Genomic DNA, 19816 nt, shown 5'->3' with positions numbered 1-19816 from the left:
AAAGAAATTGTCAAACAGTAATGCAAGCAGAGTTTGCTGGAAACTTTCACTCATGTTTGTGAATTATTGTCTTGTTCAACTTTGACACGTTGGAAATAAAAGTGGGAAAATACGTTTAGGGAAGAAGAGAGGGTGGGAGGAGATTCTTATTTACTCTATCTCTTTAAAAGGTGAGTGACATATAAAGATGGCACCCTGAAATTTGCAAAGTGACTGAAGATTTTACTCTGTGTTGCCATAGATTGCTGCGGGGGAGAAAAGTGAAATACTAGAATTGATGAACAAATGTTGCATGCTGTCATTTTAGATTACATTATTTTACTCTGAAGTTGTTTGTAATGTTTCTTTTTGAAAAATAGTGGAAAATGCATGTAACATAGAAAATAATGTTATAAATCTGTTAATTGTATTAATTATGTTGAAGTTTGTTTAATCTGGCAGGGATTTAATAAGCAGGAGTAAAAAATATTATTTTCTAGCTTTGGGAGAAAAATTAAAAATTCTTCCCTGACCTTTTAACCTTGTCAAATGATTTCCCTGCTCTTGACACAGTGCATTATATTTGCAAAGGTTGGAAGTTAACTCTTCAAGGTACCAGACATCATTTTTATTGGGATATTAATTCTCAGAGGTGCTAATCTCATCAAGATTTGTAGGCATTTTCTTTCATAGGCCATTCTGATTTGTAGCTCTTTCTTTTCACAGCAGTATTAAATACCAAACCTTCTCTGATATGGAAGTTCATTAGAGATATGTCTTTGATGGCAGCCCTTTCCTGGCTTCAGTTTCAAATACCTTGATGTAAAGCTTAAGAAGCCATTGTGTTGTAAGCCCTCCTTGATGTGCCTTATTTAGATCTGCATAGTAAATCAAGGAAAGTAAATAACAAGGCAGCAGATGGAAGCATGGAGATAAGGCCAGTGAACAATTGTATTTGTATTTTGTTATGATGTTGACAGGAGCTAAAATTCACTAATCTAGTTCAACTGATCTGCATTTCAAAGAAATCTCATTTAGCAGCAACTTGAAGGTTTGTAGGATAAAGTTCTTTTATTGCAGCTTTTATTGCATTCTTTGCTAATTTATCTGGTCAAGATTGAGCCTTGCTTACTTAAAGCTGCAAGCATGTTACAAGGAGTCTTAAATACTATGAAAGCATTAATGTCTAGACTATGAACTGAAGGTAATTACATATCCAGCCCTGAATAGGGTACATTTAGAAAATACTGTTGTCCAAACTCAATTGTCAGGGCAATATAGATAAGATAGTTGTGTTTTTTTTTTTTTTCCCCTTTCCTGCTTGTTTGCTCTGAGATTTTTTTCCACTTCATAAATAAGCTAATATTCAATCAACTACCCAGAAATCTTGAGGAGAATGAGTAGATCTTCTTTATATGTGAATCTATTGATGCTGACATTGGTTGTGCCCTCTGGAGAGAATGGATGATTATTATTTTGGGAGTCAGATATCCTTATTTGACTCTGCAGTTATAAACATGGGTATGATACATAAATGAGATATGTTTAATATGAAATTTAAGGTGTTGTGATAAGCACACTCTGACGTAACACCAAAATATTGATCTTTTCTAATTTTGATTATATATGTTATTCAGTGGAAATTAATTATCTTCAAATATAGAGAAATTAAATATTATATGTGTATATTTATACATCAGCTAAATTTTGAGTATACTTAGCTTGCATTGGTTTCGAAAGGAAAGATTTTTCGATTAGGGCAGTTGTCCTGAGCTCTCCTCCCATCTCTGCCACTTAGACCCAATGAAATCTTGAATAAATTCCTCACTTTTATGAATCTCTCCTGTGAACTGTTGGGGGTGAGCCAGAGGCACCTAAAATCTTCCCTCTTAGCAGATCCTGGTTATTCACTGCTAGTTCATTTTGTGTTAGTTTTTGTGCTTCACTGAAAGTTTATGTAAGTAAATTCTCTTCCCTAAAGTAATTCAAGAGTAAATACTCCATTTAAAAAAAATTTGCTGCTAATATAATTAGAGTTTGGAATATAATTTGTATTTCTCTTTGTATCTCTTGGCAGCTCCTTGGATGACCCTACTTGTGTTGGATGTGCTACTTTAATATTTTTTCTTTTTTTAAATAGTTAAACCTGAGCATATGGAAGTTCCTGGGGTAGGGGTTGATTTGGAGCTGAGGCTGCTGGCCTACGCCACAGCCACAGCAATACTGGATACGAGCCACATCTGCTACCTACACCACAGCTTCTGGTGATGCCAGATCCTTAATGCACTGAGTGAAGCTGGGGATCAAACCCTCATCTTCATGGACACTGTTTTGGGTTCTTAACCCACTGAGCCACAACAGGAACCCCAGATATGCTAGTTTTGATCCTACTTTCCATAAGACACAGAGAGCTACCTTAGTGGTCTTTATGAAAGATTCATTATATCTTTTAAAACAAATGGTCAAGTAACTTGGTTTTCATACAAAAAATTCACAATTTTGTTTTTGATTCTAAATTTTAATGTTGATTCAGAACTTCAATGTAGGTATTTAAAACCAAATATTTTTTTATTTTAACGATTTTTATTTTTTCCATTATACTTGGTTTACAGTGTTCTTTCAATTTTCTACTATACAGCAAAGTGACCCAGTGACACACATATATATGTACATTCTTATCCTCCATCATTTGACTTAAAACAGTTTGTCTAGTGTGTCTTCTATAGAAGTAAATCAAGTAATGACTTGTTTTTTCTCCTTTTTTTTTTCAGAACTTGAAAATAATGGTAGTGACAATTACTTTCTGAAATTGATGAACACAAAAGATTAAAACGGGCTTAACATAACTGTCTTTTTTTTGAGTTATACTGTAACTCTGCTTCTGCCTTGTTCACCATTCCTTGTAAATGGTTTAGTACTTCTGTCATAATAAAGCTAGGTTGTTAAGAAAGACAGCGATGAATAAGATGTATTCTATGCTTTAAAATAATTTTTGATTAAACGTGAGAAATCAAGTGTGTGGACAAATGTATTACATGGTAAATTAAGTGATTAGTTTTCAAAGAAGAGCTGTAGAGAAAATACTATGTGAGTCGATTATGTCTAATTAAGAAAATAAGGGTGTGGTTCTTGGGGGTGATGGTGATCAAATCGAGGTTTGGAAGGCATGGGACAATCTAAATAACTAGAATTTGAGAGGAGAGAGAGCCATGCTCATTGAAGCAAATGGAGACTTTAGAGGCTGATAAAGCAAACACAACATGTTTGGCTCCATTCTGGAGTGTAGAGGAGATTTGTGGAGGAAAGTAAAGGAGAGGCAGCGTCGATCCTAAGATGAAGGGTCTTGGGTTTAAGGCTAATAAGTTCTTATTTGTTCAGTAGATGTTGAGGAACCGGCTCTGCTGTTAAACAACATTAATTGATAAGCTAGTAAGAAAAGGCAGGAGTTCCCACTATGGCACAGTGGGTTAAGGATCCAGCATTGTCTCTGCATAAGCTCAGGTTGCTGCTGAGGCATTGTTTCCACCCCTGGCATGGGAACTTCCTTATGCCACGGGTATGGCCAAGAAAATAAAAAAAGAAAAAGCACCAGGGAAATATTTGTACAGTGTAAAGTCACGTTCCACTCCTTCCCCTATGCCATGCTAATAGATTATTTTTTAAAAATTGCATCTTTTGAAAACTTTGTTAGATCTGGTGTTTTCTACAGAGATGAATGGTGAGTGATATGTTTGAAGATGTTAGGGGAGGTGAGGGATATGAATTTGAAATTGTGCTTGAAGAAAAGGGAAAAAGACTAGCATTGTAGAGGTGGGTGAGATACCGTTTTTAAGATGCTTCATAGAGACATCTGGTATATTGGCATATATTTAAGAAAACTTGAGTGTTCTTGAGTATAGAGAAGATTTGAGATAAATTTCTGAAAATATATAAGCCATAATTAATTGGAAGAAGGGTCAACACCAGAATATTCAAGTGAAGATGTTCAAGAGGTATTAGAGGATAAAGAACTGAGCCAAAGAGAGGATGAAAACTGCACTCACAGGATATTCTAGGTAATAAATTAAATAACAAGCATTTCGCAAAGTGTAAATGGATAGTATATGGAAGGATTTTGTATTGGTTATTCATGACTCAGACCACCCTTTCCTTTAGAAAACATATTATACATGGTTTTTAGGTCATAAGCTGATCCTTTGGTTTAACATTGAAGTCAGGAAGGAGTGGTTTGTGTCCTTAGCTTGCAAATATTATTATATTATTTTTAAAAATATGAAATGTCTTGTTAAATCTTAAAAAATTGGATCAGTCCCCCACAGCTTTTCTAACTTCTCTCAAAAATTCCCATTTGGCAAGCCTAAGCCTGTGTTCCTATACAGCAAATGCAGTAGCATATGCAGTAATATGATGCCGGTTAAAAACCACCTCTTTAGAGATTTTACCACAGTACCCTACACCTTTCTTTTCTCTTGCACCTAGCTGCTTTACCCTTTTATCTTTGGGTATTTTATTTTGTGATCCTCATGCTGTATTGATTTTTATCATGTTATTGTTTTCTAGCAATATTTGCCTTGAAACCTAACCACTATATGCAGCAATTTTTATAAGGGAAATGTACTTGGATTACAAATGAGATACGAGGAACAAGTTGCATCTAACTCGAATGGGTTTGGATTTCTCCCCTTGTTTTCTGACGCCTGTGAATTCTTGCAGGACTTCACTCCCTCTTTAACTGTTGATTGCTTCCTTGTTCTGGGAGTTAACACTGGAGAAAAGAGGAGCTGTTAGGAGATAGTATATTCAGTAAGGATTTTAAATCTGCACATCGGGAGAGAGTTGTGGACTGCATATATACATTTGGTAATCATTTGCAACAGGTCATGGTTATTTTAAGTACTAGAGTTCAGATTAAGAAGAGGACTGGAGGAGGTTTCCTTCATAGCTCAGTGGTTTACAGTCCCGACTAGGATCCATGAGGATGCAGGTTCAATCCCTGGCCTTGCTCAGTGGGTTAAGGATCCAGTGTTGCTGTTCTGGCATTGCTGTGGCTGTGGTAGGTATAGGCTGGCAGCTGCAGCCCTGGGATTAAACCCCTAGCCTGGGAACGTCCACATGCCATGGATGCAGCCCTAAAAAAAAAGAGGACTGGAGTTCCTGTTGTGGCACAACGAGTTAAGAATCCGACTGCAATGGCTTTGGTCACTGTGGAGATGGGGGTTCGATCCCCGGTCTGGTGCAGTGGGTGCCTCACAGCGGCGTAGGTCCCAGCTGAGGTTCGGATTCACTCCTGGCCTGGGAACGTCCATTCCCATATGCTGTGGGTGCATCCATTAAATTAAAAAAAAAAAAAACAAAAAGAAAAAACAGAGAGAGAAGAGGAGGACTGGAATTAAGTTTTGGGAAAATGGACTTTGAGGAAATACATGTAAGTAAGAATAAGAACTAGCAGAAACTGAAAAAAGAGGGTCTGAGGTAGGAGGGGAATCAAGAAAGAGGGTTAAGAATCTTTTTTTTCTCCCTAGGGCCGCACCCGTGGCATATGGTGGTTCCAAGACTAGCCGTCTAATCGGAGCTGTAGCTCATCAGTCTACACCACAGCCACAGCAACGTGGGATCGGAGCTGCATCTGCGACACCACGGCTCATGGCATTGCCAGATCCTTAACCCACTGAGTGAGGCCAGGGATCAAACCCACAACCTCATAGTTCCTAGTCAGATTCATTAACCACTGAGCCACGATGTGAACTCCCAGCCTGATTTTTTAGGTCACATTTTCTGAGTGCTGGCTCTGTACCACTGTACTGCAGTGAGTTATTTACTAGTTTATATGATTTAATGACTAAGGGTTTCAGTTGTCAACATTAATATTTATTTCTTTGTATATACTGAATTCATTGACAAAAATGGTCTGCATAATTTTGATGACTTTACTGATCTTAACTCTTTATTAAAAACAAAAACAAACAAACAAACATACAAAAAAACCCCCTAGTACCTACTATATCCCAGACTCTGTCTTAGGGAATGGGGAGATGAAGTTGATTAATGAAAAGTTACCATTTTTAACAGTCTGCTGGTGTAGTCGAGAGATTTCAGTATAATGGGGTAATGTGGTGAGAGCGTAGTTGGTGAAGACCCTGACTAATATTTGAGTGCATTATGTTCTGTATTTTTTAGGGTTAAGATTATAATGTGTTAGAACATTTCAAGGTAGAGTTTCCTTTTTGTAAAAAGTTTTACCAATGGAATAGACAAGTTATAGCTAATTGTGCATATAAATGGGTTGTTCCTCTATAATAGATAGTATAGTCTATGTGAGAGAGAGAAAGAGATCAGTTCTTTATCACAAAGGATGCATTTCCATATCTATAATGTAATGTTAGCTACAGTCAAACTATATTCTGTGAAGGGTCTGGCATATTTTTCTGACACATCTGGTAGATATGTATGGCATTAATTAGCATAGGTATAGCTGTAAATGGCATGTCAGTCCAGGACAACAAAAAGTATTTGTTACTGATGTCAATCATTCACGCCTTGTCAGTTCAAAAGGCTTCCCTAAAGGAATGTGCATTGATCTGCACTGATCCAAAATACAGCAAAACCATTTCTGTGTTCTAGAAACTAAAGTAGAACTACCTGTGTTTGAAAAGCCGTATGGAAATATTCATATAGAAAGTGCATGTTAATAAGTTTTAACAGTAAGTCTGTTAGGCCAACATTAGTCGAATCTTTCTAAAAGAAAATACTCCAATTTTCTGTAATCCTAAAATCTGGTCTTGAGTGCATTTTCTCCTTTAATAGTTTTAATTTTTGGTGGTTAGATTTGTGTGTTTGTTTCACCTTGAAGTAATTTTGAGGTTTTCCAGGCAAATGATTTCAAGTACCCCTTACAATGGTTAAAAACAGAAGGAGATGACACAAGTATCAATTTGTGATCAAATTGATGGCTTAAAGTGGTACTCTTCTGCCCATACATGTTTTGGTTTTTGTATTTAGCTATTCAAATATAGATATTGATTGACTTTGTTTACTGTATTCCCACTATATTATTATTTTTGAAATAATAATCACAAATGTAATATTCTTAAATTTCTGAGCCAAAATTGGCTTTAAAGTGTTAGCAGATGCATTTCCCTCAAACATCTATATTTTATTTCCAGTTTTCTCTAAATGTTCCCCCTACATTTTGATTTATTATTTAATGGAAAGCAATACAAATGGCTTTATGATAAGGCAAGAGCGTGTGATCTAGGGTATGGCACAAGTTGAAGACATTTATCTTAATATTTCATTTTAATGAGGCAGAAAATACCCATTATTAGAAAACTACAATTTGATAAAAATTGTAGAATACAATTAATTCTCTTAAAAATATGACTCTTCATACCACCAAAGGTCAAATAATCATATATTATGTTTCTGTGTCCTTGTGAATGTAGGATGTGTTGCAATTTTACATCTTATGAGTTTCTTAGATAATTAACATCAAATTAGATTAAAAATGTATTCATGTTATATGCTTTAATTTGACCAACATGCTTTGTACCATCATCAGAATTCTTACTCCAGACTTTCTTGCCCTGCCTACAGACCCTGCTGTCAGCTTCTGGTCTGTCTCGTGCTCTTGAAATCATCTTTTTTTTATTATTCCATTAAATTTTTTAAAAATGGATTTTCCTTTACACTTTTCTAATCACCCTGTAATTCTTTAGCCCTAAGACATTAAAATGAATGAGTAAAAATATTTGATACCTAATCGTCTCTGCCAGTCCATTCAAACTCATGGATTTGCAAAATTATGTTAAAGTCTTTTAAAAATACATTTGAGTAGGCTTTTGTAGTCATTTGGATTTTGAATATTAATTTCCTCTTGCTATGCTGCTTAGCCATAAAAATGAAAAAGGAGATAGATGTGGGTTTCTTTTAGTGGTGTTAATTTAAACTGCTTGATTTATTTATTACAATATTCAACAATAGCAATTCCTATTTTCTCCGTTCACCTCAGATCCAACAGAAAATAATGAGAAGCCCCCGCCCCCCAGCACAGTAAGAAAAAAGTTTGATGCATTTTTGCAATAATTGATTAAAAGTATAATTTCCCTCTAGATCAAACAAATAATAGAAGCCTATTGAAGCTTTGTTCTGACCTATTCTGGAAGTAGAAGAATACCCTGGAGAAAGGAACATTGTAAGCACAAAGAATAAAATTCCTCAATCCTGGGAGAGAGAATGAAAGCCTAACCCTCCAAATGTAAGTCATCTGTTCTCTGTATTTTCCATCTCTCAGTTTTGTGGCTATTCACATGTTAGTAGAAAAGTATGCGATGACAATATTCTTTGTATTTTTTTTTCTCTTCAAAATATACAGATATTTGGTTGGTAACTTAAATTTCTATGTGTGATAACAGTTTCTAACTAATAACCCAAGGTGATGCTTTACAATAATAACATTTAATGCAAAATGGATTAGTATTAATTTTACCTTCTGACAGAAAACAGTTAAGAATTTTGAGAGTATTCAAATGAAAAGGTAACTTTCTTTAATATGTGCACTTTTGCCATCATAACCCCTGTATGCTCTAAACTTTGGTTCTTACTTTTTTATATTTCTTCATATCTGAGACTAAGACTATCTTAATATATCTATTTAAATCTACCTTCTAGTAGGAGAGACATCAAGTCCTGTTTTCACTTTGCATGATGAAAGTGAACTGGACTGAATTTGTGTCTGTAATCTACTATAAAATACATAAATTTTGTCAGCTCACTGTATTGGAAAGACTTCTTTCCTCTTTTATTAGAAAGAACTTAAAGATGTCTGTTAATGTTTTTATAGAAACACAGAATTCCGTTGCTGTCCAGAAAGTGGTAGAAAGAATGATGACTAAAGGCAGTGCTTGATTTGGGAAGATTATTGGGGAAGAAATTTGTTATCACCACTGCTTTTATCTGGAAAGTTACCTAGTGATCATTCTTGTGATAAGGCACTTGATACATGATGTAATAATGGCTCAACTGCCAGACACTTGATTTTTGCTTAACAGTCGATCACCTTGTTCATCCACTTAGTGAAAGAAATCCTTGATAGAGTGTTGTTTTGATTTTAAAAAGTCCAAATTATGCCATAGAAAATGAATACTTATTAAAGTTGAATAAAACCACATTATAATCTTCCCAATTATCTCCAGAATTGAAATATGAATCTTTACAAGTTTTGAATGTGATATTCTTAACCACATAGCATCTGACAAAGTTGTCAAAGTAATCTGCAGTGAGAATTCTTCATAATTTCTAGGTTCATGTTTAATCTTGTTGTTTGGAACATCTGATAGAGCCATGAAACTGTGGCCATTCCTGACAATCTATAATTGTGAGTTGAAAATCTTGAATTTAGCATAAACTATGCATAAAAAGGAAACTTTTTTGGTCTTAGAAGTTCAATTCAGATTTTTTCCGTCGTTGAACTAGAATAAACACCTTTCAGAAAGACTACAAACGTTAGTAGTGGTTTCACTTAAAACTTAATTTTTATTATTAATAAATATGATGAAATGTTAAGGAGTTATTTAGGAGTTCTCATTGTGGCTCAGTGGTAACGAACCCGACTAGTATCCATGAGGACGGAGGTTTTGACCCCTGGCCTCACTCAGTGGGTTAAGGATCTGGCGTTGCCGTGAGCTGTGGTGTAGGTTCCAGGAATGGCTTGGAACCTACACCACAGCTGTGGCATTGCTGTGGTTTTAGTGTAAGCTGGAAGCTACAGCTCCAGTTCCACCCCTAACCTGAGAACTTACGTATGCTGCAGGTGCAGTCCTAAAAATAAATAAATAAATAAAAGTTATTTAAATTTCATGGGTCAGTAGTGAATGGTTTGAGGTTGATGAAGATTTGGAAATACTGTCATTCATAGAAAAAATTTTCAAACATGTGCTCTGCAGCAGTGCAATTGGGTAAAGTATAGCAACAATAGCATTGTTAAATCTCATAAGCATAATGCTGAATAAAAAAAAACCTAGACCCAAAAGAATAATACTGTATGATTTCTTTTATATGGAGTTCCAAAATTAAGCTTTGGTATTTAGGGATGCAAGAAATGATTGCAACAAAAGTAAAGGTAATGGTTAAATTTTAGGTAGGTGGTAGAAATTGGGCAGACGTTCCAGGAACTTATGGTGTGTCAGCAATATTCTGTGCCAGTTGTTGCATGGTTATTTGCTTTATGAAAAATCATCAGTGAGAAGCTAGGTGCTTCTCTCCTAAGATCAGGAATATTCCCTTTTAACAATCCTAGTCAATATCATACTGGAAATCCTAGCTAAGATAGTAAGATAAGGAAAGGAAATAGAAGGTATACCGATTGGGAAGAAAGAGGTAGAATTATTTATTTGCAGATCACATGATTGTCTATTTAGAAAAATCCCAAACTCAACCAAGGAAAGTCCTGAAATTAATAAACAATTATAGCAGGGTAGCAAAAAATACGATCTAAAGTCGGTTGCTTTTCTGTATGCCAACAGTGAACAATTGGAATTTTGAAATTAAAAATACACCACCATTGTATTAACACCAAAAAAGAGAAAGAAACACAAGTAAGCCTGACAATATGTACAACAACAGTATTAGGAAAACTATGAAATTCTGATGAAAGAACATCAAAGAAGATAATAAGTAAATGGAGAGATATTCCATGTTCAGGGATAGGCATACTCAATATGGCTATGATATCAGGTCTTCCTAACTTGAAGTTTATAGATTCAACACAATCCCAATCAAATCTCTGCAAGTATTTTGTGAATATTGATAAATTTAAGAATATTGTAAACATTGATAAATATTGCAAATATTATAAACATTGCAAAAGACCCAGAATAGACTCAGTTCACACTGTTGAAAAAGAATAAAGACTGACACTACTTGCCTTCAAGACTTTGTTTAAAGCTGCAATAATCAAGCCAGTATGATATTGATGAAATAATAGACAGATTTCTGTAACAGAATAGAGAACCTAGAAAGATACGCACACAAGTATAGTCAGCTGATCGTTGGCAAAAGAGTAAAGGCAATTCAGTTGAAAAAGGACAGTATTTCCAAAAGTTGTACTAGGACAACTAGACATCCACATGCAAAAAAATCTAGGTGCAAAATATATACCTTTCACAAAAATGAATTAAAAATGGGTCATAGACCTAAGTGTAAAATGCAGAGCTATAAAACTGCTGGAAGGCAACATAGGAGAAAATCTAGTGCTCAGGTTTAGAGATGGCTTTTTATATGAAACACCGCAAGCACAGTCCATAAAAGAAAAATTTGCTAAGTTGTACCTTGTTGAAATGAAAAACTTCTATTCTGAGAAAGACACTGTTAAGAGAATGAAAAGATAAGCCAAAGAATAGAAGAAAATATTTATAAAACAGATATGTGATAAAAGACTTGTATCGATATGTGCAAAGAACTCAACAATAAGAAAATAAAACCCAATTAAAAATGGACAAGAACTTTAAATGGATCTAACCAAAGAAGATATACGGATTACAAATAAGCTTATGAAAAGATGCTTGGTATTTATTTCATTGGAGAATTGCAGATTAAAACAACAAAATACCACTGTTCACCTATTAGAATGTTTAAAATTCAGAACCCTGACAACACCTAATGCTGCCAAGGATACAGAGCAAGCAGTGAGGACTGATTCATTGTTGGTGGGAATGAATATGGCCGCTTTGGAAAATAGTTTGGCAGTTTATTACAAAGCTAAACATAAATTTAATATTTACTCATATACAATCCTGCAAATGCATTCCTGGATAGTTACCCAAATGAGTTGAAAACTTATGTCTAAGAAAAACTTGCACAAGAATGTTTATATAAGCTTTGTTCATAATTGCTAATACTTGGAAGCAATAGATATAGATGAATTGAGAAACAAACTGTGTTATAGCCATATAATTGACTATTATTCAGTTGATGAAAATAAATGATTAAATCACAAACATGCAGAGGAACCTTAAATGAATATCACTGAGTGAATTAAGCCATCTGAAAAGGCTATATACTGTGGTTCCAACTATATGACATTCTGGGAAAGGCAAAACTGTGGAGATAAACATTAGTGGTTACCAGGGGTTTGAGGAGAGGGAAGGACAAATAGGCAGAGCACAGGGGATCTTTAGGAGAGTGAAACTGGTCTGTGTTGTACTTTAATGATAGACACATCACATTAAGTATTTGTTGACTGTACAACTATAGACCTATACAACACAATGAACCTTAATGTGTACTCAGACTTTAGTTAATAACTGTTTTAATAGGGTTAATCAGTTGTAGCAAATGTACATGGTAACGCAAAATGATAATGATAGTAGGAACTTTGTGTACATTGAGGATGGAGAAGGTATATATGCGAACTCTGTACTTCTGTTCAGTTTTCCTGTAAAATTAAAACGACTCTAAAAAATAAAAGCTTATTTAGTTACTTTTTTGCATATCTAATATAATTTTAAAAGGAAAAAGGCAATCAATAATTCTGTTAAGTAGAATTCTGAGAAAAATGAGATAATTTCTTATTTGACCTACTCTGAATACTCAAAGATATTAAAAACATAGAATTTTGCGAGTTCCCATCATGGCGCAGTGGTTAACGAATCCGACTAGGAACCATGAGGTTGCGGGTTTGGTCCCTGCCCTTGCTCAGTGGGTTAAGGATCCGGCGTTGCCGTGAGCTGTGGTGTAGGTTGCAGATGCGGCTCGGATCCCGCGTTGCTGTGGCTCTGGCGTAGGCCGGTGGCTACAGCTCCGATTTGACCCCTAGCCTGGGTACCTCCATATGCCGCAGGAGTGGCCCTAGAAAAGGCAAAGACAAAAAACAAACAAACAAAAAACACACCAAAAACCATAATTTTAACATCAGTATTTTGTGATATTATAAAGCAGTGTGTTTCATTTAGGGGAAAGTCCTTAGAGGAGAACCTCTCTGTTTCCATACATTTGGTAACTTTTTATGACAGCTTATTTACATAGTATAAACTTGGCTTTATTTTTAGACAGATATTTTAATTTTGAATTTAAAAAATAGATACATTTTACAATGTAACCAAAACCTATTCTAAAGTAATGAACTACTGACCTTTACTGAATTGTTTGTAGCTTCTTTCCTTAAATTTTAATCCATTTTGTGCATGGTCCATTATCCTTGGACATACTTGCTTTTTCACTTAAGTGGGACTTTAATTTGTGAATTTTAATATTAGTATGTTATAAAAGAAAAGAAAAACAAATACACTTTGTATTATTTCTTTGAATAGAAAATTTCAAATGTTTTTTTCATTTTAAGAAGTACCATATATGGTTTTCTTTCTAGTCTCCTTAAAATTTTTTCTTCCTCCCTCCCTCTTTTTCCTCCTTACTTTCTTCTTTCTTTCTTATTATATTCTACTGTTTAATTTTCCAAGGAGTAAATATAATCTTATTTAAACTGGTTGACATTAACAGAAATCAAGAATTTATTGTTCATCAAAATGAAATATAAAATTCCCCTTTTTCTTCAGATTTTGGATATAGCTAGGCTCAACACAAATGTCTAGGGAGAATGCATCTGTTGCTATTGCATTTTTTTGTTTCTCTGAAAACTTGGCATTTGTAAAATATCTATGACTTTGATTTGTCTTGGCCAAAACCCAGATTACCAGGGAATTACATTTTGAACATATTCAACTAAGAATTATCTTTGTAGCAACTTTTCCTTTGCCATATTGAAATTTTGGGAATAAAATCAGATTTTGTTTTAAAAAGCAGCTATGTTTCTTCTTAGTGCCAGAATGAATTTTTTTCTCTGTTAAAGTGATACAAAGCAATAGTTACAGTCGTCCTAAAACTTATTTTAAGGGTATCGTGGAGGAAGGAGGCTCATTTTTGCACTTGACAGACCTGCATTTGCTCTGCCATGTATTTTTTATGTTGATCTTGGGTAAGTTTTACATGTGTAAAAAAAGAAATAATAACAATTTCTTAAAGGGTTTTGTGAAGATTAAAGCATCAAACATAAAAAATACTTGGCACAGAGCAGCACTTAATGATAGTGGTCTCTCTCTTGCCCTTTCTAAATATATGGAGAAGTATGTGTAAGTAAATAAATATGTATTTATGTTTGCATGTATATATGTGTTTATATATACATATATGTGTATTTATCTCTGTGTTTCTTTCTCTCTGTGCATGTGTGTGTGTGTGTGTGTATGTACATATGTATATCCATCTATATGTGTCTCTCTCTCTGTGTACAGCAGTGTGTAGTACATAGTCATTTATTTTATTTGTTAAATTTTGAAGCAGAGAATTCTTCTGGAAAGAATATAGTTCTGGAATTCAGGAAATATGGATTCTATCATCACATGGAAATATTTTAAAAGTTATTATTTCTTTGTCCCCTAGTGTTTCTGTAACTTTATATTACCCTACCTGGAATGTTTATAAATTCTTAAAAGAGGATCTAAAGAATATTTATGTTTCTTTTACATATTCCCGGCAGGCAAGAGAAAAACTTTTTTTGTTTTCTCCCTTCAATATGTAACTCAGAGAATGATCTATTACTATATCTTTATTGGGGTTCAAAAAGGTGTGCATTGGTCAATTTGAGGTATATAGGGACATGGAAAACAAGATTATTTTTTAAATGTCTGTAAAGAGACATAATTTAAAAATGACAGAGCGTGCAGGATAAGAGTTGAATCTTTCTGAAAAATCGATGTTCATGTGATTTAGTTTTCACTGAATAACAAGGAGTCAGTTTCTTGTGGCAGCTTTATACAACTGTCTTCATAATTGATTTGAATCTTTGTAAAATAATAATTCAATAAAATTAGGTGCAATATCCATGTTCTCTTACAATGATGTAAACTTTTTAGTAAAGGCAGTTGTTAGTATCTTAAGAAAGAGGCCCATGTTTCTTACTTAAGTATCTTACCTGAATTTGTGCCTTGTGACTGCTGAATAAGAATTGGTTGCTCTTATACCCTGATGGGAGAATTGTAACAAAGAAACAATGCTTAAATGCAAGGATAAAAAAAAATCCAGATAAGTACTTTATCTTGGAAGCCTAACCTCTTGGTTTTAAGTGATTATTATAAAAAAGAAAAAAAAAAACGGTTACAACTTATTGTATTTCCTATACCTCTCAGTTTTAAGACAACAGAGACACAATTTCTTATTCAATACGAAATGGTAGTAACCTCCAAATCCATTTGAAGGACCACTTATTAACTGGCCCACTTCCAAGTTAATGATGGAAAGTGGTATCTAGGGAAAGGGAATGACTATTCTCGGATGAACAACTCTTTTTAGTGGGTATATCGATGATCTAGCTTTGTGGAGTTGACAATTTTACTCATGCAGTTATTATTACTTAAATGGTGCATTTGATTATGGCTCCATGGAACAACATAAAGGAGCAGCAAAGGGGCCTTGGGTGTTAAAGAAAGTATTTGAAGGTATGTGTTCTCCAGAAAGCCTTTTCTGCTGAACTCTCTTAAATGTTTCATGATTTTGTTATTATATAACTTAAAAGGCCCAAATTCTCCTTTTGCAAGTAAGAGTGTCCTTTTTTTCTGTATTTCACCTAAAATAAACACCCATCAACCATCTTAGGTATTTAAACTATATAAAAGCATTTGTTAGTCAGCTGATCTGGGCAAATTGGTTAGGAATATTTTTCACTGAAAATTATTTTGAAGATTCTCTACATTCTAGAAGAAAGCGATAGCTTTAAATTTTTTATTTTAAAATATTGTAAACGTAAGGAATTAACATAATAGGCACTTATATGTTCAAATTTGATGTGTGAATATTTTATTTTTTTTTTTAGATCTTTCTCTTTCTTTTTGAGAAATACATGACCACAAATACAGTAAAAGTTGTGTGTTCCCATCCCATCCCTTTTTCTCTCTCTAGAGATAATTAACTATATTGAAGTTAATGGTTATCTGTATTCCTAGACTTTTTTTTTTCCCTTTTTTTCTTTTTACAGCTGCACCTGTGGCATATGGAAGTTCCTAGGCCAGAGGGTGAATTGGAGCTGCAGTTGCTGGCCTATGCCACAGCCACAGCAAACCATATCCTTAACCCACTGAGCGAGGCCAGGGATTGAACCTGCATACTCACAGAGACCATGTTGGGTTTTTAACCCTCCGAGCCACAATGAGAACAACTGTATTCTTATACTTGGTCCTTCGTGATTTTAAAATTTATGCAAGTGGCATCACAAGTCTGCCCTTCTGAAAAAAATTTGCTTTCGAAAATTATGTTTAGGGGACTTATCCATGTTGATACAGTTCTGCTTCCTTAGTATTTCTTTTTTGAAGTAAACTTTTATTGAAGTGTATATTGTACCTATATGAATTTTGCGGTTATATGCTAAAAATTGCAAAAATTGTAAATGTATGTCTTGATGGGTTTTCACAGAATGAGCACGTCTATGTAGTCAGTACACAGCTCAAGAAGGAGCACAGTGCCAGTACTTCTGAAACCTCCCATCCTTTCCACCTTTTAGTTACTATCCCCTGGCCCTCAACCAGGGAAACGATATTCTTTTTTTTTTTTTTTTTCTTTTCTAAACCTCAAGTTGTGTCAACTGAAGTCGTGAAAATGAATTAAGTTGGAAAATCAATGGTGGCGAACCACACAGATCATACATTCTGCCAGAAATCATGTTAGGACACTTGGTAAGGGCATGCCACATCTGCGTGGGCAGCAGGGTTGGCCGAAAATATCTCAGTTCCCACAGAATGGGAAGTAAAATGGTTATGGAGAAACCATGAAATGCTGAGATCAGTCTCCCTCATTAAGCAAAATGATTGCTTGCATAAGGCCAACAAAGCTCCAACAGTGCCATCTTGGGGGACATTTCGATGTCCATCCATGCTCCACATTTATGAAGGCATCAAGGCATTTGGGTGATGCAACTCTGAGCCCAGATGCAGATGTCAACATACCGATGGATGTGCAGGACGTGCTGGAGGAGAATCCATGGTGCCAGAACCAACGGAATGACAGGGAGCCTGCTTACCCCAGGGAAACCGTGTTCTGAGCTCTAATAGCAGAGCTTGGTTTTGTGTTTTTGAACTTGACGTAAATGGAATCATTTCACATGTATTCTTTTGTGTGTATCTGGCTTCTTTTTCTTAATATTAGGTTTATATGCTTCCTTCATGCTATTGTGTGATGTTAAGTGTCCTGTCTGTCCCGAGTGCTATCTACTATCCCATTACACAAATATGCCACTGTTTGTAAATTTCCATTTTATTTGGGGACATTTGGGTTGCTTTCTTGTTTTGCCTATTAGGCATAATACTGCTCTGAAGATTCTTATCGTACATGTCCTTTACATGTTATGCGTATCTGTAGAGCTAGGAGTAGAATTTGTCTGATAAGACAGCTATATCATGCATCAACTTAATGTCTGTGTCCCAGGTTATGTCTGTGTCTAGTGTCGGTCGACATTAGTAGATACTGCCAAGTAGTTTTCTAAAGTGGTCATCCCAATTTACTGTCCCAGCGTCAATGCCTAAGAGTTCAGATTTGCCCACATCTTGCCAACACTGATGTTCTTTTTTTTTCATTTTTGCCATTGTGGTGGGTAATAACTAGCTTTTAGTTGCTCTAGAACATTCTGCTGTTTGAAGAAAGCACAGTTATTTTAAAATTCCATCCTCAGTATGTAAACAATTTGGCTGTTTTCCAGTTTTTACTTTCCCACACAGTAATGCAGTGAACATGTCTGTATATATGTTTTTGTGTACATGTTTGAGAGTTTTGCTGAGGTTATAAGGTTATATAGCTTGAGTAGAATGTCTTAGTTTTAGAACAGTACATCTTTATTTTCACAATATACTGCTAAATTTCTCTCTAATTGGGGCTATATCATGAAGTAATAGTTTTTGTTGTATTAAATATATCATATTTATCAAGTAAGGAGTATTAATGTTGCTTTTTTTTTTTTTCCCCAGCCACACCGTGACATATGGAAGTTCTTGGGCCAAGGATCGAATCCAAGCTTGAGCTGTGAAGCTGTGACGTACACCATGGCTAAGGCAACTCTGGTTCCTTAACCCACTGCACTGGGCTGGAGATTTAATCAGAGCCTCCACAGAGACAAGCCAGGTCATTAACCCACTGTGCCACAGTGAGAACGTCTCAATTTTGCTTTTTTAAAGGGCATTATGTAAAGCTTAGTACCAGATGATTTGGGGAAAATTTAGTGGGGAGAGATGAAACACCCTGTATAGCTCCTGGAATATAGATTAGATGAATCTTCCATTACTATTATTTTCACGGTTCTATTCCTCATCATTATATATTGCTGTACGATGCTTATTCTGGCATCCATTACAATTTCTGTGAATTTTCCTATGGTCCATTTAAGGTCACCTTTTTCAGTTTCTTGAAATTTCTTTACTACAGTTCTGTTTTCCTCTGCATAGTAGAGTCATTGTGTATATGTTATCTTTATTTTTGATCACCCACGGACATTATATACTGAGATAGTTTGGAAAATTTGTGTAATGTGATAAATAGATTTGCATGTTTGTAACATCGTTATTGATGACATTATTCTAAGCAAAATGGCAAAGTGGAGCCATCATTTGCTTTGCTGAACTCCCACTGAGTTTTATGAAAATAGCATGTTCTTTCATTTTATAGTTTTTAGTCAGCAATACTAAGGTATCTTTTTTGTTAGTTTTAAGAACAAACAGGGATAGTGTTGGTAGGATGACAGCAGCAAGACCTTTGGTCTCATCAATTCTTAGATTTGACCCTATCAGCGTGGGGGGGGGTCAGCATTTGTCTCAAAAAGAGAATCTAATTAGTTTATTTGTTACTGCTATGTTTTTTCACATGTAACTTACATTTCTCTTATTGCCTCCCCTGCCCCGCCATCCTTAATTAGTCTTGATCTAGTCAACCCCTTGTTTCTCTCTTCAGATGAGAAATGCATGTTGCTGCAAAGAATCTGTTTCAGTCTCTCTTCTTTTTCATTGTGGATTTCAACAGTCTTCTCTCCAGGACCAAGTGTGTTTTAAACAAATTTCATGTTCATTTTTCAGAGTAAACTTATATAAGTACGTTTTAACTGAGTCCTGAGTTATTATTGCCAGCTGCTTAATTTTTCAAAATATGCTACACTTACCTCGTTCTTAGAAGGCTGTGCAAAAGACAGTTTGGTTTTGTAGTCCAATTTTTTTTTACTTATTTTTGTCCTTTATAGGGCTGCACCCATGGCATGTGGAGGTTGCCAGGCTAGGGGTCAATTGGAGCTGTAGCTGCTGGCCTATGCCACAGCCACAGAAATAGCAATGTGGGATTTCAGCCGCATCTGTGACCTACACTACAGCTCACAGCAATGCCAGATCCTTAACCTGCAGAGCAAGGTCAGGGATTGAACCTGTGTCCTCATGGATATTAGTTGGGTTCGTTAACCACTGAGCCACAACGGGAACTTCCCTTGTTGTACAATTTAAAAATAATATTTCTATTACATTTTTGTTTTCTTATGGTTAAACTAATATAACATTGAATTTATTTTTATTTTTAATTTTTTTATTAAAATACAGTTGATTTACAGTGTTTCTTATATTTCTTTTGTACAGCAAAGTGACCCAATCACACAGTTTCCTGTGCTGTACAGTAGGGCCTTTATTTTATTATTTTTAAAAACCTAGTTATATTTGAATTTAAATCTAAATAGATCATGAATTGAGGTGGTTAAGGAATATGATTTGTCAATAGTTTACTTACAGAGATGAATGCTGGTGGATATCGTGTGTATATGCAAATACTGAAAACA

The 19816-nt window shown here is 35.0% G+C and overlaps 1 protein-coding gene across 1 annotated transcript in view; it reads left to right on the top strand.

Annotated features, from left to right (window-relative positions):
* Window positions 1–19816, top strand: part of FOXP2 (forkhead box P2) — a 545958-nt gene that overhangs the window by 62302 nt on the left and 463840 nt on the right. The window contains exon 2 of the mRNA XM_047762905.1: window positions 8089–8233. The gene's annotated coding sequence lies outside the window, so the exon portion shown is untranslated. The remainder of the gene's footprint in view (window positions 1–8088; window positions 8234–19816) is intronic.

This window comes from Phacochoerus africanus, chromosome 16 (genome assembly GCF_016906955.1).
Source record: "Phacochoerus africanus isolate WHEZ1 chromosome 16, ROS_Pafr_v1, whole genome shotgun sequence".
NCBI lineage: Eukaryota > Metazoa > Chordata > Mammalia > Artiodactyla > Suidae > Phacochoerus > Phacochoerus africanus.
The sequence above is the reverse complement of the archived record's forward strand: the minus strand, read 5'-3'. Positions and strand labels throughout refer to the sequence as shown.